The 26,980-nt window shown below is 40.5% G+C and overlaps 1 protein-coding gene and 1 non-coding gene across 2 annotated transcripts in view; both read right to left on the minus strand.

Moving 5' to 3' along the window:
- The window catches only part of LOC126176377 (zygotic gap protein knirps-like), a 394,505-nt gene extending 368,122 nt beyond the window's left edge, over positions 1 to 26,383 (minus strand). Inside the window, exon 1 of the mRNA XM_049923534.1 lies at positions 26,312 to 26,383. The gene's annotated coding sequence lies outside the window, so the exon portion shown is untranslated. The remainder of the gene's footprint in view (positions 1 to 26,311) is intronic.
- Trnat-agu (transfer RNA threonine (anticodon AGU)) lies at positions 9,817 to 9,888 on the minus strand. The gene has a single exon. It is a non-coding gene; the product is annotated as a tRNA-Thr (tRNA).
- Positions 26,384 to 26,980: the final 597 nt, after the last annotated feature.

Raw genomic sequence — 26,980 nt, forward strand, 5'->3', positions numbered from 1 at the left:
TGTGTGTTAGAGCGTGTTTATGGTCCAGCCGTAGGAATATTTATTTAATTTCAGGTTATTTAAATGTAAATCTAGTATTTACTATGTGTTTCAATATGAGTGTGAGTGTGTGTTGGCTTGGAGACAAGGCGGGAGCTCTCTAGCCATCATAACGCTCGTTACTACGGTAGGCGACTACCGAAGTCAATAGAGAGACTCTATAGAAGTGGGGGAGGAGCATCGGGGGCAGAGGACACGGGGAGAGTGCTGGACGGGAAGGCGCGACAGACGGGCGCAGGAAATACTTGGAGAGTGTTGAGCAGTTTGCGATGGTCCCGGGAGATAGAAATAATTCGTAGTGCCGACTTGTGCACTAGTGAGATTTCCATGGCTTCTGCAGTGAAGACATAGTATGCATTTTGAAGTGAATATCTCGCGAGCTATGTTGTTGTTCATAACTAATTACATGAAGTAGGAATCTATTGTTTCCCTGTTATTCAACTTATATTTAATTTAATTGTTGGACCATCGACGCCAATAAGTGTTTTACAGTAATAAATGTCATTCTTAAAGGTACTTCTGCTATCATACTCATCATTTAAAGTCGTTAAAATAGTACCTGCAGATTTTATTTAATTGCAATCTCTCGTTTATAAATTTCTATAGTCCGTTCAAAATTCGCAATTGCCAAACGATAGGAACCTTTGACCTTTCGATTCATGTGTGTATTCATATTATATACTGTAGACTCAGCAGTATATGGCATGTAATGCGGCAACTACGTATCCAAGACCAACGAAACCAGCCACAACTTTTAACATTTCAAATTTGAGTCTGAGGGTACATAGTTGAGGGCCACCATTAATATTTTTTTGAAAGCCTGCAACTTTTAAACGCTTTATAAAACATAGTGTTGAGACAGCACATAATGCACGATTCAACATGGAAGCCTGTAGAGGATTCGTGGTTTATAAAAGCATCTAAAATATGTACCTTCTTTATCTTGCCATTCTTTGCAGTATCCTGTCATCATTTTCAGTTGTTTATATTCGCAATAATATGTTCCACTCATCACTCTCTGTAATTATGATGTAATTATTTAGGTAATTAATTTTTTTATCTTGAATTATTATTTCAAAGGCGTACTTCACAAATCATTTATGTCGAACCACTTAGCCATTGAGTTTTACTTTCCTTTCTCCTATTGTGTTAAGCAAGTTTCTTTTCTCTTCAATTTCCCGCAATACTGTGTCAATGTACTTTCAATCCTTGTTCTCACTTTCCAAAGGCTCAAAATTACCGCCAGAACTTGAAAATGTACTAAACAAATATCCTGTCAAACGTTTTCTTTTTTGCATGGCTGCTTGTTAAGAGATTACTTGCTGAAAAATACAGATTGACTTGTAATGCCCATTTATATTTATATCAGTACTCTGATTTTGTGCGCGTTCAGCACCAGTGTCTTATTTTCCCAGTCTAGTGCAGTTCTATTGATTACTCGAAACAACAACTGTCAGTATTCTTTCAAGAAATGTCTTTTCTAGGCAGATGAAAGCTACATTTGTGCTTCTGTACATATCTGTTCTTCTTTCCAATATTAAAAATTATTGAAATACGCGGTGTTCTCCTTACATTGAAACATAAATATTTAAATTCCATCAGTGGAAGCTCAGTTACCTACAGGGTGTACCATGAAAAACTATGACAGGTGAATGGACTTGGGGAATTCATTTCGGGTTTGTAATAAGAGTGGTCTAAATTACTTGAAAGGAATTTGAATTTCAGTCACACATTTCCACTTCGCAGGTTTGATAAAGAGATATATTTATCGATACTGATTAGTACAGAATGGCACGCCACCTAGTGTGCATTGTTAATTTTGTGTTACAATACTAAAACATAATAGTAACGCGGTATTATGCGGTATTTGTGACTTTATGAATACATTTATGTTCACCACCATTAACAGACATCCACCTTTACCTATGGCCATTACCACAGGTCAGTTGAAATGCTAGAGGTATAGAATGCCTTAATAGTTATTTATTCATTCACGGCCACAGCGCGTCATGTTAGTAACGAAATGAGTTACACTGTGTACATACATTTGTGCATGCTACATATTGCTACCAAGTACTACTTTGCTGTTATTATTATAACTAATATCAGCTGGGATTAACGCCATCATTTTATTAGCATACCAGCACTATCGCTACATCTAGTTTTCCATTAAGTTTCCTAATTACGGCCGTAATTTTCTTGTAGAACTAGTACATTAAAAGTTATTGAATGTTATTTCTCGTCACTGGACTCAAAACAATTGTCTACTGGATTGCTCAGTAAGGTGGGTTGCTTACGTTTTCAATGCTTTGATCGATGCTGCTGTTCAGTGCATCACCACTGCACTAAATTTGTGAAAATACATTGGATAAGGTAAAAATCTGCCCAGAAATGATTGCATGCCACCAAAATAATTGGCCCATATCTGCTACAGGAGCCTACGAGCCGCCCATAGTAAACTTACTTTACAGTTTGCCACAGAAAGGTCAGCACAGAGCGTAATGTCGTCTGTCTTTTTTATTGCATTGCAGATCTAGATTTCAACTGACAGTGCAGCTACCATCAGTGCTATAAATACAAATAATAGAAGAATCAGACACAGAGAACCAGCACACTGGTCAAACGCCATGACACAGTTGTACACAGCTACAATCACACAGTTACATACAGTTATAAGTAACCAGTCATGTAGATTGAACGTAATTACAAAGACACATATTCCAGTCAACTAGGGCGGCTTTTCACATATCCACGCAGCTGATCTCGGTCTACGTCGCACTGGATAGTCAGCGCCTTCTATTTATAGCCTGTATGTAAAATAATGGAATAAGGTAAAAAATTATACATATAAATAAAAATATGGGAAATTCAAGTAGTATTAATAGTAAAATACAATTTTGTCTGCAGGTGATACAGGTTCTGTTCCCGTCGCTGGTACAAATTTCCACTCGCCGCATCAGTCTGTATCCATAAAATCATATCCGTATGAGACCAATGAAGTCTCTGAAGTTCTATCATTTCACTTGTGAACTCTCTGACCACTGACAGGGGCAACTACTGTGTCACGTATTCTTATATTCGACATGAGCTAAGTCAAGACAGAAAAGGATAGATCAAACATGTAATGGAAGAGTTTCACTTACCAGGGAAATACATGATTACTTTAAGATAACACATGTTGGATATTTAGCAGATTAAAATTATTAAATAATATTCTTCGAATATCGGATAAAGGATAAAATTTTATATATTTATTGCGTATAGAGAATCAGGAGCAGGAATTTACCAATTTTCGGATTCACGAACCTGCAAGGTAGCTTACTGTTCATAGTAAATATTTATTTACTCATTAGTTATTGCTTTATATGAGATGAGCACTCTTAAAATTAGTGGAGGCCGAAGTTCACATTTTCGTAAAAGCAAGACAATAAAAAAGCGTTACACTACTGGCCAGCAAATGATTAGCTTTTCAGAGCATTCACACAAGGTGACGCCGGTGGCGACACCTACAACGTCCTGACATGAGGAAAGTTGGGGACTGATTTCTCATACACAAACATCAGTTGACCGGCGCTGCCTCGTGAAACGTTGTTGTGATGCCTCGTGTAAGGAGGAGAAATGCGTACCATCACGTTTCCGATAAAGATCGGATTATAGCCTATCGCGATTGCGGTTTATCGTATAGCGACATTGCTGCTCACGTTGGTCGAGATCCAGCGACTGTTAGCAGAATATGGAATCGCTTGGTTCAGAAGGGTAATACGGAACGCCGTGCTGGATCCCAACGGCCACGTATCATTAGCACTCAAGATGACAGGCATCTTATCCGCATGGCTGTAACGGATCCTGCAGCCGCGTCTCGATCCATGAGTCAACAGATAGGGACGTTTGCAAGACAACAACCATCTGCACGAACAGTTCGACGACGTTTGCAGCAGCATTGACTATCAGCCGGAGACCATGACTGCGGTTACCCTTGACGCTGCATCACAGACAGGAGCGCCTGCGATAGTGTACTCAACGACGAACCTGGGTGCATGAATGGCAAAACGTCATTTTTTCGGATGAATCCAGGTTCTATTTACACCATCATGATGGTCGCATCCGTGTTTGGCGACATCACAGTGAACGCACATTGAAAGCGTGTATTCGTCGTCACCAAACTGGCGTATCACCCGGCATGATGGTAAGGGGTGCCATTTGTTACACGTCTCGGTCACCTCTTGTTCGCATTGACGGCACTTTGAACACTGGACATTACATTTCAGATGTGTTACGACCTGTGGCTCTACTCTTCACTCGATCCCTGCGAAACCCTACATTTCAGCAGGATAATGCACGACCACATGTTGCACGTCCTGTACGGGCCTTTCTGGATACAGAAAACGTTCGACTGCTGCCCTGGCCAGCACATTCTCCAGATCTCTCACCAACTGAAAACATCTGGTCAATGGTGGCCGAGTAACTGGCTCGTCACAATACGCCAGCACTATTCTTGATGAACTGTGGTATCGTGTTGAAGCTGCATGGGCAGCTGTACCTGTACACGCCATCCAAGATCTGTCAATGCCCAGGCGTATCAAGGCCGTTATTACGGCCAGAAGTGGTTGTTCTGTGTACTTATTTCTCAGGATCTATGCACCAAAATTGCGTGAAAATGTAATAACATGTCATTTCTAGTATAATATAGTTGTCCAATGAATACCCGTTTATCATCTGCATTTCTTCTTGGTGTAGCAATTTTAATGGCCAGTAGTGTATTTTCTACATTGCAAAAGCATATCTCCTTCACTCAGAATCAAACTAGCACCCATCAAACTACTCCTGAAACTTATACAAGAATATAAAATCTAATAATAGATCTTGGAGAAAAGTAAAGTATTTTAGAATTATAAAAGTGAGAGACATTGATTGTATAGACTTCAGCATTAGAAACGCTTCCATGAGAATGCCTGATATAGATTATGTATTGTTTTGCATGCGATGCATTCATAATTAGTGCAACGTACCTAAATTGGTATGTGGGCTCTGTGGAACACTCCATTTGAGTACTCTGCTTTGAGTTGTATCGTAATGCATTTTGAGGACTTGGAGTCCCGACTGGAACCTTCGTAAGTTATATTATACAGGACTCAAATCGTAGATCCCTAGTACCCTAAAAAGGCTGTGTCTTGTGCCATTTCTATTTTACCTACGTACGTACTATATCCGACGTTTTTAATATTCTATATTCTAATTGTTGGTTCCGTCTCGCTTTCACGCCTTACAGTGCGTTTTCACTACTTTGGAGTACCTTAGCACATGGTTAAGACTTTCGACGAGTATTAATGAAGAACAGGGTTGACATTCTCATTCATTTTTTTCTGAGGATTCTCTAAATTAGTTCCTTCATGTGGTGTCGACATATTAGACGGTATATGACTTTGCCCGCTCCATCCACTTTAATTGCTACAATTTTTTTAGCATCTCATCAGAATAATGCGTCAAATTTCTTTACATCTGGAGTTCCCAGATTCGTGTAAGGCATTAAGTCAGGCACTACCACAAAGTGACGACGCTGGGTTCAATTTTGGGTCCACTCATATTCCTTACATGATTGTATGAATTGTCCTCCATTTAACACTCATCAAACAGAGTTGGTACTGTCTGCTGTCGACATCCGTGTTATAACAAATCGCATTAAAGAGAAAGCTACAGAAAAAAATTGTTAATGATTTTTTCAAAGAATTGTTAAGTGGTTTTTAGGAAATGGACTCTCCCTAAATCTGATTTTTGAGAATGCACGCTATATTCAGTTTTCTGCATCAAACAGACTAATAATAGTAACTGATGTTACACTTGAACAGTGAAGAATACTCCATATTTTTGGGTGAACATATAAATGAAGGCTTGATGCGTATTACTGAGTTTCTCAAACAATTAAGTTCAGCCACTTTTGGTCTTTGCATAATTGCTAGTCTTGGAAACAAACGAATCAGCGCCCTAATATATTTTGCATATTTACACTCAACTTTTCTGCGGTAACTAATCACCTAGAATGAAAGTACTGCTTGGACAGCAAAAATAATATGTGCTTCACCCGCGGTCGGTACCTCTTCAAGGAGTTAGTCATCCTAATTGCACCTTCTAAATAACTCACAGAAATATTTGATAAGCCCCTGAATTATTACAAATGCATAATGTGGTTACCTTGCGTTGTACGACAAATGTCCCATCTGTAATCAGTTTCCTGCGAAATCTATGACGCAAGTCATGATGTGTGGTGGCTACTGTTTTTGTTATCCGTTGTGGTAGCTCGTCGACGTTATCCGGAATCGGAGGAAGAAACACACTGTCTTTGTTGTAACCCCATATACGGAAGTCCATTTGGGTTAAATCAGGTAATCGTGGTGGCTGGGATATTGTGCCACCACTTCCAAACCAAGCGTCACATACCTACGGAGATAAGCGAAAACATCACGTTGATAATATGATGTCCCCTCCCCCCCCCCCCTGCCCCCTCTTCCTAGAAAATAAATTCTGTGCCGATATCCTGTTGTAACTGGAGCATGTCCAGGTATAACATGCCAGCTACAGCTGACTCGGCAGAAAAGAAAGGTCCGTAAATCTTGTTACACCTTATACTGCGAAAAAAAACCCTTAGGCAAGTCCCGTACTTGTTCGGTTACGTGACGAGGTTTCTGCTCACCACATATCCGAACATCATGCCGACTGAGTTTAACGTCAGTACGGAATGTAGCTCCGTCACTGAACAAAATATTATTAAGAAAATCGTCTTCAGTCTGCATATCGTTAAACAGTTCTACATAAAACTTAGTTCCTTTTTCCTTTGTGACTTTCTCTTAAAGCTTAGAACAATTCCAATTTTCAGGGTTTGAAAGGATAACCATTTGCGTAATACCTTCCACACAGTAACACTAGGAATATTCAATTGCAAGTTGCCACGTCTCGTTGATTTACCCGGCCTACTAATGCAAGACTACCGAATTTGATCAACTGGTGCGTCAGATACTACTGGCCAAACATGACACGGCGTCCTATGCGATGCACAGCCAGTTTCAGTGAAGCGATCGTACCAATTAATAACAGTTTTTTCTTTGAGATGGTGGCTTGCGATATTTAGTCCTGAATTGTCTCAGAACTGTAGTAGCGGATATGGTTGCACGGAGCTATAAACAACACTGCGCAAGGTCTGCACTTTTATACGACTCCATTTTGACTGAGTAACTCGTTCGCGCATGCCACGTGGGAATGCCGGAAACTGTGTTAGGCGGGAATAAAACTTGAAGATCTACTACATTCAGTGACGTATAAAGCATTTCTGTAAGTTATTTACGTTTTTCGCAATTAAAGGTTACTTTTGCATAACTAATTTATGAACACCCTTTCTATACATGCTAGTGAAATTCGTCATAAATTTTTGACAGAGAGCAAAGCAGGTTTTAAATCTAAACTAAAATCTTTTCTTCTGGACAAGTCATATTCCATACACAAATTTTTTATTTAAAAACTAGTGATCTGTAAAAAATCCTAGTTTTGAAATGTAGTTTTATGTGTAGGACCGGAAAATAAATTCTTCAGTGATGTAATTATTAATGCTTTCATATCCTGTAGACTGACTCGTTTCACTTCATTTCGATGAAAAAATCGTTCAGACGACCTATGGAACATGTAACTAACTAGTAAAGTCTTCTTAATTCTTTAGCAATAATTGACAGCAGTGAGGCTTGTTTCCTGATAGACCCTTACACGAAGAAGGGACAGGTTAGTGGAATATCTGATACGCAGTTCAGTAATAGGGAGAAACAATAGTGGGACAAAAGAAAAATCGGTAGCGGCAGAGAAAACGTGAATATATGGAACAGATAACAAAAAATATTGGTTGTAATAGTTATTTAGAGATGAAAAAGTTAGCACCAGACGGGAAAAGAGCGATACATTAAACTCCAGATGTGTCCACCTGCAGCAAGAGCGACATGGCAGCCGCTGTTCTGAGCAGGAGTCCTCGTAGGATCTCCCACAAACAGGTCTCAGAAATCGCTTTTCTTTAAATCCGCTGTGTACTGCCCCGCAGTACGATTTGTGAAGGTTGCCTCAGGAAATACGTCGAACTTGGCATTGCTCTTTAGTACGCAAGGCATCGCAAGACAATCAGTGACATACACAGGAAAATTATGGATTTGACATACATAAATAGTAAATTACTCCGGCATAAACTTGCTTTAGAAGTTAGTCTGCGAGTAGCTATGATAAACGGCAAAAATCTTTGTAAAATTATTGCTAGTTAACGCCATGGTTTCAAACTGCGTCATTTTATTTAGTGTCATTCCAGTATAACAATGACAGTTTATTTTGATGTTATTTTCTTTTTTGGAGCTTTCACTTCTTGTGTAAAAGGGAACGGTGGGTTGTTGTAGAACTTAGTTCTTTTCAGCCAAATCTTAAAAAGGTGGAGTTGAAAAATGGGTTCCCAGTTTGTAATATTTGGAACGTGATTTACAGTGCGGCGTTCTCCTGACAACCAAGACAAGTCTCCCTATTGTGTGTGTGCGTGTGTGTGTGTGTGTGTGTGTGTGTGTGTGTGTGTGCGTGCGTGCGTGCGTTTGCGTACATGCGGAGATCGACTGCCGCTAGATATTATGGCCGACAGTTAGAATACGTGATTTTTAAATATACACACTATTTATGTATTTGTAGCGGAGTAAACTTGCTTTGTGTGAAAGCAAAACTTAAACGTCTAATAAATGGAGACACAATAAAGGTGAAAGAATGTATTCTATAATCAATACAGATATATAAAGTACTAATACATACATATAAGTGGCCGTACGGTTCTAGGCGCTTCAGTCCGGAACCGCGCTGGTGCTACGGTCGCAGGTTCGAATCCTGCCTCGGGTATGGATGTGTGTGATGTCCTTAGGTTAGTTAGGTTTAAGTAGTTCTAAGTATAGACCTCAGATGTTAAGTCCCATAGTGCTTAGAGCCATTTGAACCATACATATAAGAGAATAGTAAAGTATACGTACTGATTTTAGCGTACAAATATTCGCGACGAACCGAGCTCGTCAGGATCAAACAGAATGCGATTGAACTGTACATCAGCGTGAGACCCGATTAGCGAGAGGGGAAGGAGAGGGAAGCTAGCTCTCTTGCAACTGCTGTCTAGACGCCTCTGGTCTACTTCGGATTTGACAAACTGCTGCTCTTTTCTTCCCGTGTCCACGAGCTGTCAGTATATTCTGTTCGAGAAAGACAATTGTAATAAAACTACATTTTTATAACTTAGATCGCCTGTCCCAAGCGTCATTTCAAGTATCGCGAAAAACAAATACTCAAAATCGTCAAGAACAATCTTTACAAGTGTTCTACTTACCATGATCCACATCCTAGTGGGAACAGAAATATACGCGTCAAATGCTTACGAGTGGCTCGTTGTCTAGTGTATTAATGCTGGTGGTATGTAGCAGTCAATCTAGTGCAGATATGCTTGCAGTCGACTTGTAGCAAGTATGAAGTAATCACGTGTGATTCCATTGGAATGATTGTGCCCCACGACCGTGATGTAATCCAGGACAGAAAGAAGGTCATCATCGGTCGTAATGTCATCTGTTTCTTTTGTTGCATTGCAGATATAGATTTCAACTCAAAACTTATGTTAACCCATTCTTTCATATAGGGACAATAAAAATATAGGGCGTTCACTGCCCAGTATGACGTAAAGTAACACTTTTCATAATGCTTTTATATATACAGAATGACGAGGAATTTGTAAATTTGTACCAAGTTCGGGAATCGAACCCGAGTCTCCTGCTTACTAGGCAGGTGCGTTAGCCACTATGCCACCTTGGCGCAGCAGTTTGCACAACTACACGGATTACACTGGTGGGCCTCCCTCCTCGATCCAAATTTTCACTGCCGTCCCAGGCTACTTTAAATTCCCCCTTACATACGAAGAGAATTGCCGAGGCCCTCCACGTTCTGGAATAGCACCCCGACATCGGACTTAAATGGGGGAACCCAGGTACGGGTATTTATACAAACAAAATAACACAGTTTCTTGAGACTTTACTGGTCTCATGCAGATACGATTGTTTGTGTCTGAACTGAAGCAGCGAATGAGGAGGGACGCGTGCCGGGGTAACCAGCGCAGTTGCGTGAAATGCTGTGCCAATGTGGCTTAGTAGCTAACTCACCTCCATAATCAGCAAGAGATACCCCCCATTGGTAACCTACTCGTGCTTTGAACAAGTATAAGAAAAGAAATTTCCTGGTGGCTAGCACAGTTGCACCATGTGATGATTTCAACATCTTTAGGAGAGTAGAAAGGCACCTTCGAAAGATTTTAACTGCTAGACCGCAAACAAAATTAAATCGTATTTCATTATGAGCTTTAACTGTCATTTACACGTTTAAAGGTTATGTTCAGATTTATTTCTTAGTTTTCTTACGTTTGTTTCTCAGCTGTGAAGAACATTTTAAAAGTCGTTTGAGTGTTCATTCCGTGAATAAGTTACATAACCAAGGAAATAGTACCTGAAACCTGAAAAATTAATTTCTGATAGCCTGAACAATAGAGCTTGAATATTTCTGATAATCTTTCTACTGTATGAAAAATTTCTATTACTTCTCTTAGGAAGCTCTTTTACGGGACGATACAGGTATTCGCGTCTCGTATTCGGAGTAGAAACGTTTCCTAAATGCTGATTTATATGTGCGATCGTTATATGAAACTAAATTAACTTGATAAGAGACTATTTGGCAGTTTTTTCATGAATTTGATGCTGATATGCTGTTGACACAATTATAAAGGAACTCAGAGACTATGTTAATTTGAGGTGCCATCTACAGGCAACAGAATCTGTGCACTCGTTCACCAATTATATAGAATCATGTGCTTTTCTATTCTGCACGTTTCTAGGGCGGTTTCGAGCCTGCGCTGGCGTACAGTGAAGAACAAAACACAGCAGGGCGTACTGGATGAGGAAAAACTGCTCTCTGCAGAAATTCAGTTTAAATGTCGAGATGTTATATGACGTTTCAGGCGACTATCGATTAGTTTTGTATGCAAGGAAATGGTGAAGTTTTGTGATAAAATAAATTCTGGATAGTATTTCATGACGAAATTTTAATTAAGTAAAAAACATGTAAGATTCGGTTTTGTGCAAAACAGGTAGCCTTTTAAAGTCGCTTGTGTATTTGAAGGATGACTATACTTCTGTTGAAATGGAAGACAACTCTGAAATTTACATCATTAAATTTGAACGCATAAAGTCAATGTTCTTATCTCCCTTTCCGGTCCTTACATTGATGCGTAGAATAAAGATGTGGAAATAAGGTGAATGCGTGCCTCTTGACTTCGGTAAGTAAATGTGGAACCAGTTAAACTTCTCGTCGATGTAGAAGACCTTAGGAACAGACTTACCAGCTTAAATGGGAGAGGATGGGAAAGTATATAGGCCTAGATCTTTCTAAGGAAACATCCTAACATTAACCTAATTTGATTTAAGAAAACTGCATAAAACGTAAAGTTGGCTTTACATTAGTTTACTCATCTCACAAAGCAGCTGGTGGTAGAAAAGGAAGAGAGATGTAGTACTAACGTTCTCTCGTTGTCTGAACCATTACAGAAATAAGTGGGACAAGGACAGAGCTGAAAATTAACTGCGTAATCATCCCAACAATCGTCACCAGTGACTAAGAAAAGGTACTAAACCATAATAATAAGTGTTACCGGACGACAGTTTAGAAACTGCTCCTCATGATACAAGTCCAGTTTTTTGATTACTGCTCCATCTCTATTGTTACTTGTTGCAGGTGTTCCATGCAGATCTGAATAATGTACACACTATGCAAGATAAACCCGTCCGTCATGCAGATTCTTGTTTGAAATATAAAGCTCAAACAATTCTGAATGGATCAAACAGTCACGTGTAGTTAAGAATAGTTCCATAAACATCCGTTTACAACAGAGAACTTCAGTTGTATTATAACAAGAGAACACTAAAAGCTTCACTTAGGACTACCAATTTAGGACCCGAAGAATGCACCTTCTCCTACCGGCAGTTCTGCTTTAAGTAGTGTCATTGCGACTGCATAGACAACAAGCACTAGGAGCCGGTGGTCTATTTAACATCGCAATGCAACTTAAATTTCTGAAGTAAGAATTTATTTCAGTCTTAGGGAATTCAAATAACTCACTAATCAGCTACCGAAGAATTTGTGGGATAATGCAACTTGCGGAGAGTATTTTAGAACAAATATGCGTCTTATCTCGGAGAAGTCTTTAAACAGATTTTTTTTCATACTGTAAGATGCAGTTGATAATCTTTGTCATTGCCAAGATTGCTCTTTAGTAATAAAATAAACAAATCATGGTTATAAAACAATTAAAAGTAACCTTTAAAATGATTTTATTGATTTAAACCTGGTTCATAAAGGATCGAATAAACAGATGCACACGTTTTAAACATCCTAGAACACATGACCCATTTAGCGATAAATACGTTAATTTTGAAGGGTGAATTCAGAACTTTCTGATGATCAACTTCTACGCCACCAAAGAGCCCTTGACGATGTATCTAGTCACGAATGTATAATGAATGAAGTATTCGTTATACTGTTTCACTTGTTGTAGAATACGTATTGGTACTTCTCTATTACGGTATTTCACAATTTAGTCATTCTGGAATACTGTACTCGAATAAAATATACACATTTGACTCATCTCGGTCGAATCTATGAAACACGATCCGTCCAATGTCAGGCAGTGTAGATTTGTCAGTGGAAAATAGAATTACACTTTCTCATCATATTAGGTCTTATTGACTGGAGAAAATATTGACATAGTTGTTTCAGTTGAATAAAATTGCTTAAACAAGTCTGTATTTCATACCTGGAAGTTCAGGAATTCCACAGACGTCTCTGCTACAAGAAAACCTACAACAGAACCGTGCCAGTAAGGCCACGGTACGTATGGGAGATGAAATAGTTCATATGCACAAACTACAAACTGAAACTGGGTGGTGAAATTGTAAACCAAAAGAGTAAAAATTTTGCTGTATGGTTCAAATTTGTTTCCTACATATAAATTAATTCGCTTTATCATTATTGCGGCACGGTATATTTTCGGGCGCGTCTGAACGTTTCACAAAGTTGTTATTTGTACGAAAAGTCATTTTTTCCTCAGTCGTAGTTGCTGGAGGACTTATGTCCATGACATATACAGGTAGTGTGTTTCTTCTGCGGTTATTATAAGTTTTGACAGGCTGCAAGCATTAGTCAGGAAGAGGTTCCCTTTTGCTGGGAAACCGACAGCGCACTCAGATCGACGTTTATAGAGACTCGATTATTATATCGAAAAGCAGTTCAAATGGTTCAAATGGCCCTGAGCACGATGGGACTTAACTTCTGAGCTCATTAAGTCCCCTAGAACTTAGAACTACTTAAACCTAACTAACCTAAGGACATCACACACATCCATGCCCGAGGCAGGATTCGAACCTACGACCGTTGCGATCGCGCGGTTCCAGACTGTAGCGCCTAGAACCGCTCGGCCACTCCGGCCGGCCACAAAGCAGTGTCGTGTGTCTGTCTTACATTGTGTAGTAACATCGTGACAAACAAGAGGCTCTTTTCTTGAAATCCTGAAGTGTTAGGATTATCTTTTCTAACGTTGCGATGATTATTGACTACACGTTCCTGGAAACTTCACTTTACATGTGGTTTGTCTACGTAATCGTCACTAAAAATTGCGCAATTACATTTTCTTGCTTCTCAGGTACCCTCTTGGCGTAAATACTACTGTGCTACTGAATTCGCTAAAAGTGAGATCCAGAAAGCAGCGTGAGATATTCAGATGAACTCATCATACGACGATGTGATGCATCCGGAAGGGGTGGAGGAAACAAAATCAGATTTAACGGGTTAAGAGCGTATGTGATGTTACTGCAGAGAGTCAAATATACAAAGAACTTGGTAGCACGCGCCCAGTTATCAGTATGCAGTTGCACTTCCTCTGGCCTGGATGCAACAAGCTCTGGTCCAGTTGGGAAGAATGTCATAAAGCCGTGGTGTCCTTTCCTGAGGCAAGATGGTTCACATTTCTTGTAACAGGTCCTGTATATCCTCCATACTGGCACTGGGACAGAGGTGACGTCCGATCTCGTCCCATGCATCTTCGGCGGGGCTACATCTGGGTACCTTGCCGGCCGTGGGATACATCAGCATCACACAGTCAGTTCATACATACACGTGCCGTGTGTGGGCGAGCATTGTCATGTTGAGACCTGGCACCAAGATACTGTCGCATCAGAAGTAACACATGAGAACGCATGATGTCCATGACGTACCGTTGCGTCATCAGATTTCAGTCAGTCACTACCAGCCGTGATCGGAATTCGTACCCAATGGCTCCCTATACCGTGATGTCAGGAGTGACACAATTGTACGTCCCCAAAACATTAAAGAAATAGGATATCTCCCCAGATCGCCTCCATACTGGCCGACGATGATCATCTGAGGTAGTGCAGAACAGTAATTCATGACTGAATATATTGTGCTATAATGCTTTCCAAGTATGGCATAATTCAGAACGAAGGAGTGCGGTTGTGTAGGGGTTATGATGCTTTCGGTGTTCAGTAGAGCGACCCTCTCTTGTGGTGGTCAGGTGTGATCGACCAGATCCTTGACGACGAATGTGGCTGCCCTCACGTTCCCATGCAGTCTACCACTGTCACATCCGAATACGTCACTAATCTAGATACTGCACGATTCAACCAACCGGTCAAATAGGGACCCACAGGGAGGCCCGTTTCAAACAGTGTCAGGTGCTGATAACGCTGTCTTCCACGAGTAGACGGCATCTGCGTGTCATTCACAGTGATCACTCAACAACACCTGACATGGTTCACACCCCTTAGATACCTTACTGGACATGGCAAAAACACGAAACACGAACAACACTCTCCCAGTCACCGGGAATTACAGCTCTAACCGTTTACGTACTCTCCGATGCTGTGTACATGTGCGAAGTTCCATTAACACCCGACCTTGTCTCCGAGGTGCTTCACTTTTATTTTGCAGGCTTTGTATGTCACGACCTGTCCGCTGTTCGTTGACAGAACCTTTCTCAGCTGACACTACAGTTACCAACAACGTGACGTCACCCACTGTTTGATTGCCTGCAGCTCAAACTGTCTAAAAAAATAAATCCATTGAGTTGGAAGTTAACACAACGATAGTTTTCGATTTGCGTTGTCGTTTAGGTGAAATAGGTTCCCCGGTACGTTTTCTGGGGAGACATGCCACAACTTCACAAACACTCGCAATAGCAATGCTAACAAAAGATGTAATCCACATGGAACGCCTAAAACAAAGAGCATACATCAAGGTTGTTACCAGTAAAACTGTATTTCCGTACAATCGATGTCTGGAGAGTACAGAATTTAGCCCTTTCATATCCTCTGGCTATAACTGTATACATTAACTTTTGCTGTGTCTTAGATGAAACACAAGCGTTTATTTTCAATGGAAACCTGAGGTACACATTTGTGAATGTTCAACCTTTTCACCATGCGCAAGTGCTGCCAACTGTTGGGCTTCACAATGAAAATATCAGCAAGTCAACGTAGGAGTGAGCAGCAGCTCTTGGCCATCAGAATACACTGTATAATTGAATATTGTTATTGTTTTTTGCGTGACGATTACTGAATGATCGTTTGACTATTTATTACAACAGAAAAGATGTCGTAATTAGTTATTTTAGTCCATAAAATGAAGCCAAGGCCACAAAGTATGTTTTGAAAACGGCTACATATTTTTGTATAAATCTTGCATATAAAATCATTAAAAAATCATCTAACAGCTTTACAACATAAAGAAAAATTTTACTTCCTCAAGAAAAAATTCAGGCCTGAAGGGTTAAAGACTGTGGAAGCATACGTCAGGAAAGAAACGATGGGTGTAACAGACAATTACGGTCATCAGATTCAAAACAGTAATTTAATTAACAGCTAAACATTTGTTTGATTTAACACATGCTGTCTTATCAAAACAGATATTGTTGTATTGTCACAAATTTTTGCCTTATTTGTCAATGCAGATGTGAAGTTCCAATGAAAGGATTAAAACACGGTGGTCTGGAACAGCTCGTGGCAAACATATGGATAGTATGATGAATAGCCAACTGCAGAGCAGATACACTTCAAACGACTCATCACTTCCACATACCGCTCTTACCAAGAACGCATTCCTTTATTCTACAAATAAAACTTCTTTTATGAATATTGTCAATCTCCGGCCATAACTTTTACACCGATTTTTTTCTCCAGGGACTTCGGATTCTTTAATACTCGTTATGGGTAGAGACAGGTGAGTAGAGAAGAATGAAACAAGCAAATAATCTCAACAGACATAAATCTGAAAACCATTGGCTTCTCTAGTTCGACTTCTTTCGACTCAGTAAATGAAAACTTCGTAACGGAGTCCCCGGAGATCCAAACTGAAGATACGCGCTTGCGGACAAACGCATTACAACAAGCGTTCCACGTGGCCACCGTTCGCGTGAACGCAGGCATCAGAACGTCTCCTCATCGATGTCCGTGCAAAACCCCAGGCGCGTCCCGAATGCTTTGACAACCATTCACTATGTGTTCCCATAGTTCATCGATACTGCCAACAGAGCTGGAATACAGCCATGCCTTTAAATACCGCCGCATAAAAATTCCAAACGTAGTTGTAGACATTAAAAGTATCGTAAGTTGGCACGAATGCGCATGTACATACGTCGTATCGGCGAAATCATTCGTTTCTGGACTAATGTTTAATCGGATTATTAGCTGTTTTTCATTGTCATCTACTCGCCTGTTTCATTTTCTATCCTGCGTCTATTAACCATCAAACATCTATTGTACACTGACGTAGAGCTTCACAGAAAAATGATCTTATTGGATGGTAGAAAGCACACATCGTTTTTGAAAATGTTCTATTACGTTTGAGCCGTTAGAGCTGCAGTACTACCCTTCTGAGTGTTCAAAATGCCGAGTTATGGAGTCTCCTTGTCAAGTCCTCACTAACATAACACGTCAAACATCAGTAGAAGTATATAAAATGACGGAGGTCCCAAAACCGTGATTTGAAATATTGTAGCTACTAACGCCGTTCGCTTGTCTACGTCGAGACTGATCGACAGGGCCACGGTTTCAAGGTTCCACCACTTTCGTGGTAGATGTTGATAAATTTCCATGCTCTCTAAACAACTACAAGTAAATACTTCATTGGTGACGTTTTTTATATACTTATAAGGGGCGATAAAGTTTCCGTTTGAGGACGTTGCTGCGCCCTATACGAGTATACAACGTAGTGCAACGCCGATACGGATATACAAGCACCGACAGGTAGGCAATGGATTAGCGTTGCATTTGTGTCTTTGCGAAGTGCATGCAATAAATGCGGAAACGTCAATTATTGAGACTTTATTACCAGATGCGTCCAAAGAGGACCATTGTGCTGTTGTTATCTTCCTGGATGCCGAAGGACAAACACCGGTGGACGTCCATTGCAGACTGAAGAATATGTATGGGGCAACATGTCGGTCGAAAACCACCACTTAGAATAGGGTGCTGCTGTTTCTTGATAACGCAGTCCGAATATCGCAAATGTCATAATGCAGAAATTACGCCAACTCAAGAGGGAATCACCACAACACCCATCCATTAGTCCAGATCTCTCCCCACGCAATTATCACGCTTCCGTTCCATTAAAAAAGGCATCGAAGGGTCGATGACTCCTGTCGGACGAGCATGTGCAGCAGGCAGTTACAGACTTCTCCACGCAGCAGGAAACGGTGTTTACCAAACGGGTATCTTAATCCTAGTGCATCGATGGGATAATTGCCTCAATGCCCAAGCCGATTTTGCCTGATTGGCATGCCGATTCTGGACTGTACGGCCTTCGTACTGAAACTTTTTGACCGTCCCTTATGTCTCTGTGTCTATTTCATCGCACGCAATAAGGTCCAAGCAGCAACATTATTTTGTTTAGCCTTTTTGCCCCTTTCTGTTCGTCCGACGAGGTCAACGCTGTACCCTCCCGTCATTAAACCGGCCGGCCGGCCAAAACACTTCCAGTCAGTTACACATTCACGTTTTTACACTTTATGAGGGTAAGAGCCACACCGTTGTTTAACCAGACGCGCAGTAGTATCAATTCTCTTCTTTCTCTTCATATCAGTTACGTAAATTTATCCCACAGATTTGGAAGAGGAACATTTTTCAATAACATAGCGCCAGTTCCGTGCTATATTCCGTTTTCCACATGTATATTTTTCTCTCACTGAGCTTCATTCGACAAACAACTTTCCTTCAAAATTTTAAGATTTTAGCTTTGTGGGCTTGTACCAGATACAACTCAAGAGGGCTTTGTAACACTGATTATCAGCAAGTACCGTTTAAGTTAGTCTCTTCCATGAAATTCACATGCACGTGTGAATGTGAGTATGATCATACGAATATTATGGGTACTTGGAATGAACAGTCTACTTCAAGGTAAGTTTCGAAAGAAACGGTGAATGGAAATTTAAAACGTGTAATCCAGTGTAATACATCCCAGTCATCCTTATAACGTGTGTAGCTACATTATATGATCTCGTTAATAAGCGGCACATTTACGTCATACGATTTTCAGCAGCAGTGGCAAAGGATCGAAGCTGATGGCAAGAACACTTTGCTTTCGGGAAGAAAATGTTTTCCATCCTTAGAAATTGATACTGAAAAATTGCTTTTGTTTTCTTTTAATTAAAAACATTTAAGTAGATGAGGGTACAAGAAAGACAAATACAGAGAGCGGTACGTGTGCTACCAGGAATATCGTTTTCTAAAATACATGCGTATAAAAACCTGCTGATATATAGTGAAAAATCTTTTCGTTGATGCTAGCAGCGAAATTTTCATATCAATTCTTCTTTGCAAATATGTAAATAAAGAAAAAAACTATAGATGAAATCTGATTATTTCGTTTCAGTTTTCTCTGAATATTGTTATCAGGCCACGCTAGCGTCCATTTTGTTGTATGTGTTTACTACTCACAAGGAAAATTAACTTAATATCTGTTAACATGATTTTAAGAGGTTATTTTATATGACGAGAGCATTTTGCTAGTAAATCTGTTTTCATCTATCATTGTATATGTGAGTATAGTTCCCTCATAAATTTGTGCGATGTAATTACAATCTATTCATGGTTTTCCTCTATGTTAATTTTGTAATTTTTATAGGTAATTCCTTTTGGTTTTTCTGATGGAGACACACATAACCGGTGTCGAAACCAGGCCAAGTTAAATCTTGTTGCAACTGGTTGGTTGTATTATATACACCATGTTCTTGTATGGTTGCTGACTTACAACCACCGTTGAAATTTTTCTTATGTAAGTAAATTTATTTTCATTCACACGCTCGCAAATAGAGCTTTAGTTTTCATAAAAAGTTCAACTACAGCCCCAGTGATCTTGTGTGTACCAGAAGGTATAATGCTAAATACCGCTCAAAAATTTTACTAAACCTCATATTCAGTTAGCATTAACACCGCTGAGCTTTTCTTGCAGACCTCTCAGTTACCAAAATTGTGAAATTTCGTAATTATTATTAAATTTCTGTAAAGTGTAGACTTGTATTTGATGGAGAAGGTTGCAGATATATAGTCATGTCCAAACAGAAGGGAAAAGTTTATTGTAAATTGATAAACGAAAAGTGGAAACCGTAATTTCTTAGAAAATAACGCCATATGGGTCAAAACGATCCCGTTTCAAAAAATATACTTAGAAATATACGTGTTGTTTCATAGATTTAATATTTGAAACAGCAATGTTCTGTTTACTAAAACGAGTGTAATGTTGGGTTTCAGGAAATCTCCAACAAATTTAATATAGAAGTGTTACATCTCTCTCAAAATAAGGTTTGTAATTTTTCTGTTGCAAATTTGCAACCTTTTCCTTAAGTTTCAATTTTTTTTAAAAGCATGGCAGTTAAGTCGTGCATGTGTATTTTTTTGATTTTAAGTAAAAGATAGGATTTAGATCATTTATCAGGAAGGAGGTCAATGAAAACTAAAATATACTCTACAGGAAAATTAGAAAAATGTTGCAGTTCACGGTCAAGTAGAGGAATCGTAGCTGAAGCGCGTACTATTTATGTAAAAGTAAGAAGTGTAGCATTCTGTGTAACAACAGACGTCAGACTCATCACTTTTACTATTTATCTATGAAATAAACTTCAGTCTATTCTGGAGGATCACTATATTTGGCCCGGTTTTCAAAAGCTATTATTTCAAAGTGAAGTATCGAAGTAATTTAATTCCACTGACATTTTCATCCGCGCGACGGCGACCTACACTGTTCGCACTTGAAATTTATCTTAGAACAAAATGAAATGGTTTTGTGGCACTCACACAAAAATCTGGGAAGCCTCGTTGCCATCTTCAAATATTGTTCAAATTTTGTTACATTGTAATCCTCTGAGTAAGCCATTCTACACTGCTTATATGTTTATCATAAACTAAATTTAGTAAAAACTAGTAATTTATCTGTCCGAGTTGGCTATGTTCAATTAGAGCATTTATTTAGTGTATTTAGTGTTTGCTTGTTACTGTAGCTTTAACATCTGTCAGCTTTATTAACACTATTTGTATTATTAGCAAAAGGATGCAAGGAAAAAACGCTTGTTGGATGTAATCTAAATCTAGCTACGTTCCAGAAATTTAGTTTGAATGGCTGTTAACGATTTACACCAGATTGTTTTTAGCGTACATTCTCATGATATTTCCGATTCTCTCGAAAGACGTTAAAGATTCAAAATCTTAGAAATATAGATTCTTTCCTAATGTCAATAATCAAGGATGCTAATTATAGCAGTCGCATTGATCACCATTTTTAAGAGTAGTCCAATGCTTTTCTTCGCTGTTCCACATGTCGCTCATTATTTTGATAGGAAATTCCTTATTGACGACCAAGAAAAACGGAAGCAGTTCGCTGTTGCTGACATTCGATTAACTGACTTCCGCAACAAGTCACCAAATTTTACGAAGTGTTATTTCTGTGTACGAAATGAAGTCAACACGAGAAGCTTACTCCCTATTCTGAACCACTAAAAGGAGTCTTAAGTAATATTAAACCATTCCAGTACGTTATTAGTAAAGGCTACTTCACTCATTTCAATTTCTAGGATAAAACGACCTATTTTGCGTGCCTCGAGGGAAGAAAATTTGTCTCCCCCTTTCATCAACACCAAGTGACATTATTCTACAGCTACGAATCCATCGCAACTAAACACAAATTATACCACAGTGCATCGTCATCGAATGAAAATATTGCTAAGAAAATAAAGAACAGTCGTCAACCATTCAGAAGCTGTTACAAAGACGGCTTCACATGGAATGATTACAATCACCAAAACACAACATTCTCACATGCAACGAATAAATGCAGATTACGCTCGGGACGGACTGGCGTAGGTAGCAGGGGTTGCCCACCACAACAAAACGCTGATAACGGATAACAAAATTTTCCGTGTTGGACCAGTCAAGACAGCCTCGTTTGGGTAGGTGTTACCTCTCTCTTGGTGGACCGAATACTCGTCTACAGAAGAGAAAGTGTACGACGTAGAACAGTTTGAACATGCATGTCATAGAGTAGATTACTGAGTGATAATCATCACGGACTTAAATCAGCGGACTTGGAACTCGGTGGTGCAGTTTACCTGCTTCCACTCCTGTGTCTGGCTGGTACAGCAACCGTTACGAATTATTTCAAAAATAAATCAATCTTGTTTGCAAACTAATGATTATTAAATAACGCGTTTCACCACCCAAAAATGGCCCCAGTAACAGTACTTCCATATTTTGCATTCAACTAAGAACATTCATTTGGATCATTATTGCTTTAAGAATTATTATTGGAACAATAGGAAGTTTAAATCAAAAATTATTACGGCAACTTCTAGCATACTCATCAAGCAGCCGCCTGAGATGAATAATTAGGTCACTAATTATTTAATATTCTGCAAATAAGCATTCGTCAAAACGTGCGAGATAGGACGCAGACCTTACACCCACCAGCACCTCAGACGTAGAGGAGTAGAAATAGGACCACGACTTCAAATCTGTTCAAAAGTGGCATCATCTGTATACACAGCAGTAATTTCCTCAAAACAGATATGTAATCATATACGTCGAACTGAAGGAAAACAGTTTCCCCCACTTGCACGTATATCGTTACATGACTGTCATATACGTCGAACAGAAGGAAAACTGTTTTCCTCCAGTTCGACGTATATGGTTACCCATCTGTTTTGAGGAAATTAGTGCTATGTATACAAGTGATGCCACTTTTGTACAGATATGTATGCGTGGTCCTATTTCTGCGCTTCTACGTCTGAGGATGCTGATGTGTTTAAGGTCTACGCCCTATCTTGAACGTTATGACGAATGCTTATAAGCAGAAAACTACGTAATGTGATGACGCCCCAAAAGGGTGAAACGCATTATTAAGTAATATTTTGCAACCAACACTGTTTTCTTTTTGAAATCCTTAGTATAAAGTGCTCAACGCGATCAAGACAGAAACCCATACTGGGTGAAAGCACCGGCCTTTTAATTTTAACTGAGCTAAGGATGCTTTTACATTAGAGTGCATACATGCTGGCACAGCTGTTTTCTGACAGTTCCGACAAAGACATTTTCTTTTCATTACACTCACTTGTTTACTCTGTTTGGAGAACAGTAATAAACAAAGGCTTAAGCGGAATAGACTAATGATATTTCGAACTTATCGTTTGTATGTATAATTTATAATCTACTAAAACTATTTACAATATCTTGACAATATTACCGAAACTGAAGTAATCATCCGATAACTGGGAACGACTCCTGTTAATTTTCTTCGTACCAAAGTTTTGCTACACACCACGCAGAGTAAAACGTAATCTTGCCAGATTATCTACCATATCGAGAGTAGAACGATTTTCGTAAAAGAAGTGTATTAATCCAGATTCTCGATTGTTGACAGAATCCCTAATTACGACGAAAATATAGATCTATAGTATTTACAATCAAATTAAGACTCTCAACGATCAAAGGATCGACTGACCTGTGTTTATAAACACACAGGTATTTCTCCAGGAGTTTTATATACTGTGTTCCCATACATCTGTAAAAGGTTGCGCAAGAACTCAACTGGAGAACAACGTATATGTCATTATGAGAGTCATGAGATTTCTGCCCATATGACTGGCGTATTCTTTGCAGAGATAGAAACTTTGGGTACATATTCCTAGAACTGGAAAACAGGACAGAGAGAAATTACCTTGTTTATTGCGTGAACGACTTATGATGCCGACAAATAGGACGCTGCAAATACGTATCAATTAAAGTTTCAACAAATTCATGTGTTTTACAGGATGACAAAGGACTGACATCACATTTATCTTGTCTATATGCTAACTTTCAGTGCCAAGAAATCGTTCGTCTATTTGTCTGTTTTGGAAAGCAAACAACAACGCCGTAATTCAATGCTGATTCTATTACACGTCAGAGTAACCTAACAGGAGACTGACTTCCCACATTCATTGTTTACGGTACCTAACAGTTTTTTCCCCCCTTGAGAAGATAGTGCCAATTTTAAGCTTACGCGGCACACATCGTATGGCCACACGAATCGGCAGCAAAGAGATTAAGGCTCCCAATTCATTTCATGACGGTATCCAGTGTACTTTACGCCAAGTTTCTGAAGCAACTCTTACGTAAACAGAACAGCTTCACCAGTGATTGTGAGACTGACCTTGAAAAGAGTATTGTGGCGCATCAGTCAGCGCTGGCTGAGGAAGGAAAATTCACGCATTCGCGAGTCACAAAAAGTTCTGAAGGGCGTACGAGCATTAGAACTTCTACTGTTGGCTCTATTTTTCGCCTTTTCTCTAAATATGTGTCGTACAAAAAAAAAAAAAAAAAAGAAAGGCAAAAGCCGGTATTTTTGGTAGCGAGTTAATGTAGCTACCAACTGCCATTTTGATGCAATGTATTAGCTAGCGAGACTAGCGGATGATTACTTGTCGATTCTGTGCAGCAGAATTAATATTTTTCCGTTTTACAGACGTAGAACGATATGTAAGTGATTTCCCACACTCATTTGTGTGAGTGCCGGAGCATTTCCAAGATTATATTGCTTTGTAGATTGGCCCACGAATGAGAACCTGATGTACAGTTTGATGCAGAATATATTGTGTTACAAGAACATACACCAACAGAAGAATATCACATGATAACGCCAGAAACAATCAGTCACAACAATTATAATAAAACGATCCAACACTCCTAATGAAACCAGCATATCGCCAGCCGGTCACACATTCATTGTCGCACCGTATCAATCCTTATTCCAAGTTTCTAAGATTGCGGTTATATATCCTGTTCTATCCGATCAAAATCGTATACATATCCAATGAAACTTCGACGAAATGTCAGTCCGGTGCAAAAACTAATAACAACATCTTATTATAGAGAAATATTAAATATTTCTGGAGAGAAGTACTTTAATATGTTAGCCACACGTCGAAACACTCGCCCACTTCCTTATTATCGCTCTCCAAACCCTTGTTTCACTACTTTGAACTGTTTACTCAGTACTGAAGTGTTATGATTTAGATGATGCAGGCTGTATTCAGATGTGGTGAAGGCGTCCGTAAATATTGGCCAATCGTTTTGCCAACGTTCTTAGTTCTAGTAGGACGCCGGCCTAATTCTGTATCTTCACACTACACATACAATATTTAAAGTGCCCACAAAAAGCATAGCCAATTGTATTTGACTGTGGCTGACGTAGAACGCTTTCTGCAATCAATGTGCCCAATACGTTGAATCAGAATTGTCCCTGAGACCCAGAGCAGAAGAGACCCTGAGATAAAGTCGTCACACTGGTTGATAACGAAACGTCATAGAAAGTGGTAAACCACTGACAAAGTTTCTCCGGCAAAAGGTAGATTACGATGTAGCGTACACAATACAGATTACCTGAAAAGTCTCACACACAAGATACAACACAAGTTACGATCACAAAATATGTTCAACGCTCTGTCCTCGAGGTACACACAGGCATGTGGGCGAAAATATTTACGACGATGGCCGAAGTTTAGTGTAGATTAGTTGCATCACGATCGTCGTTGATTATTTGTAAAAATGAGCCACGTAATAGGAGAAATCTTCGCATTACACACGGGAGACTACTGCGCCCTCGAAAGCACTGTCCATGGGATTCAAAATCCAATGAACGTCCCGCCTTCCGGCGGCTCCGGTGCGACGAATATAGTCATTTGGAATCGTGCTATCCAACCAGTTTCTGAAGTCCAACGCTTCGGGCACCAAGTAAAATAAATACGCTGGGATAAATACTTTCCTAAAAGCGAGAAATCGCTGACGGCTACACTGGGCACCGATGTAACGCGTCCCCTGGAGGAAAGTCCATCGGAGTCAAGTGCAACCAGCGTCGCACCCTTCCAGAGGCACAGGTACATAGTTTCGGAATCGTGTACTCGGATCAGTTTGTGAAGTGGAATTTTTAGGACATCCTGTAGAAACCCTGAGAGGAATGCTTCGCAAAAAGCGAGACATCACTGATAAGGTTACTCTGTGCACCGGAGATTTAACCCATCCTCAGCAGCGTCGCTCCCTTTCGGGGGCCCATGTGAAGAAATTAGTGTTTCACAATCGCGTATTCAATGTTTCTATAGCGGAACTTTTCGGGCAACTTGTGCAAAAAGACACTGAGAAGAATGCGTCGCTAACAACGGTATATCACTCACGAGTCTACACCCACAGCACTATTGGAAGCAAATTATTTATCTCCCTGCATTGCTACGTCCTTGATTCTTCGTGAATACGAACCACAAATAGAGTTTTACACTGTGGACCGAAGATCTGACGCACCCTCATAAGCATAGGACTTCGGATTCAAGTCTGACCAGCGTCGCACCCTTCCGGCGGTTCTAGTGCGGCGAATTAGTGCTTCGGAATCGTGGTATCCGCCTAGTTTTAGACCTGTGACATTTCGAACACCCTTTATATCAAAGGCACTGCGGAGCTAAACGCGATAAATCACTGACGACGATACACCGGAGGTACTATTGGAAGCAAATTATTGAGTCGCCCTGCGCAGTTGCGGAGGCGAAGGCGGCGGCGGCGGCGGCGGCGACGGCGCGGCCAGCCGGCGACACACCCCCGCGCGCCTGACTCACCACGTCTGCGGAGGCCTGGGGCGCCGCCCCCCACCAGCGGCCGGCGGTGGCGGCTGCGGCGGCGGCGGCGGCCGTCGCGTCGCCCCCAGCGTCCATGTGCGGCGCCGACCCGCGCGCCGCTGCGCTCTGAGCGCCGTGTGTCACGAGCCGGCCCCGTGTGCCGAGCTCCGCCTCCGCCTCCGCCACGGCCGCGGCCGGCGGCGGGAATTTTTTCGCGCGCCTCGCCTCTGCCGCGGCCCCCTTCCCGCCGCCCACACGCCGGCCGCCACGGCGCGTGCGGTGCCGGCAGATGCGCAGCGGCGCGCTCGGACGCCCCCACTCAAGCCACCGGCGCAGCTTGCAGCGCCCGCCGCTCGGCGGCGCCACCTGTCGGGACGAGCGCTGGCACCGCCTCCCGTGTAGTGGGGAGGGCGACTGGGCGCTCCCTCCAGAGCCCCCACCACCACAGCCACAGCCAGAGAAAGCGTACGGAGCATACCTCCGTGCTTCTTAGCTTCTGCGTGCTCATTATGGCTAGTTAACTACCGCAATACCATAGAGGGGGAAGGGGTTCTTTGTACCCACCTTCTGTAACTAACGTTATTTATTCTGGCACTTTATACTTCATAATTTTGAAAAAGAAATATTATTTTGATGATTTCTTAGATTCCATAACTGTTTCAAGTTTTC

The sequence above is a fragment of the Schistocerca cancellata genome, chromosome 3 (assembly GCF_023864275.1).
Source record: "Schistocerca cancellata isolate TAMUIC-IGC-003103 chromosome 3, iqSchCanc2.1, whole genome shotgun sequence".
Classification (NCBI taxonomy): domain Eukaryota; kingdom Metazoa; phylum Arthropoda; class Insecta; order Orthoptera; family Acrididae; genus Schistocerca; species Schistocerca cancellata.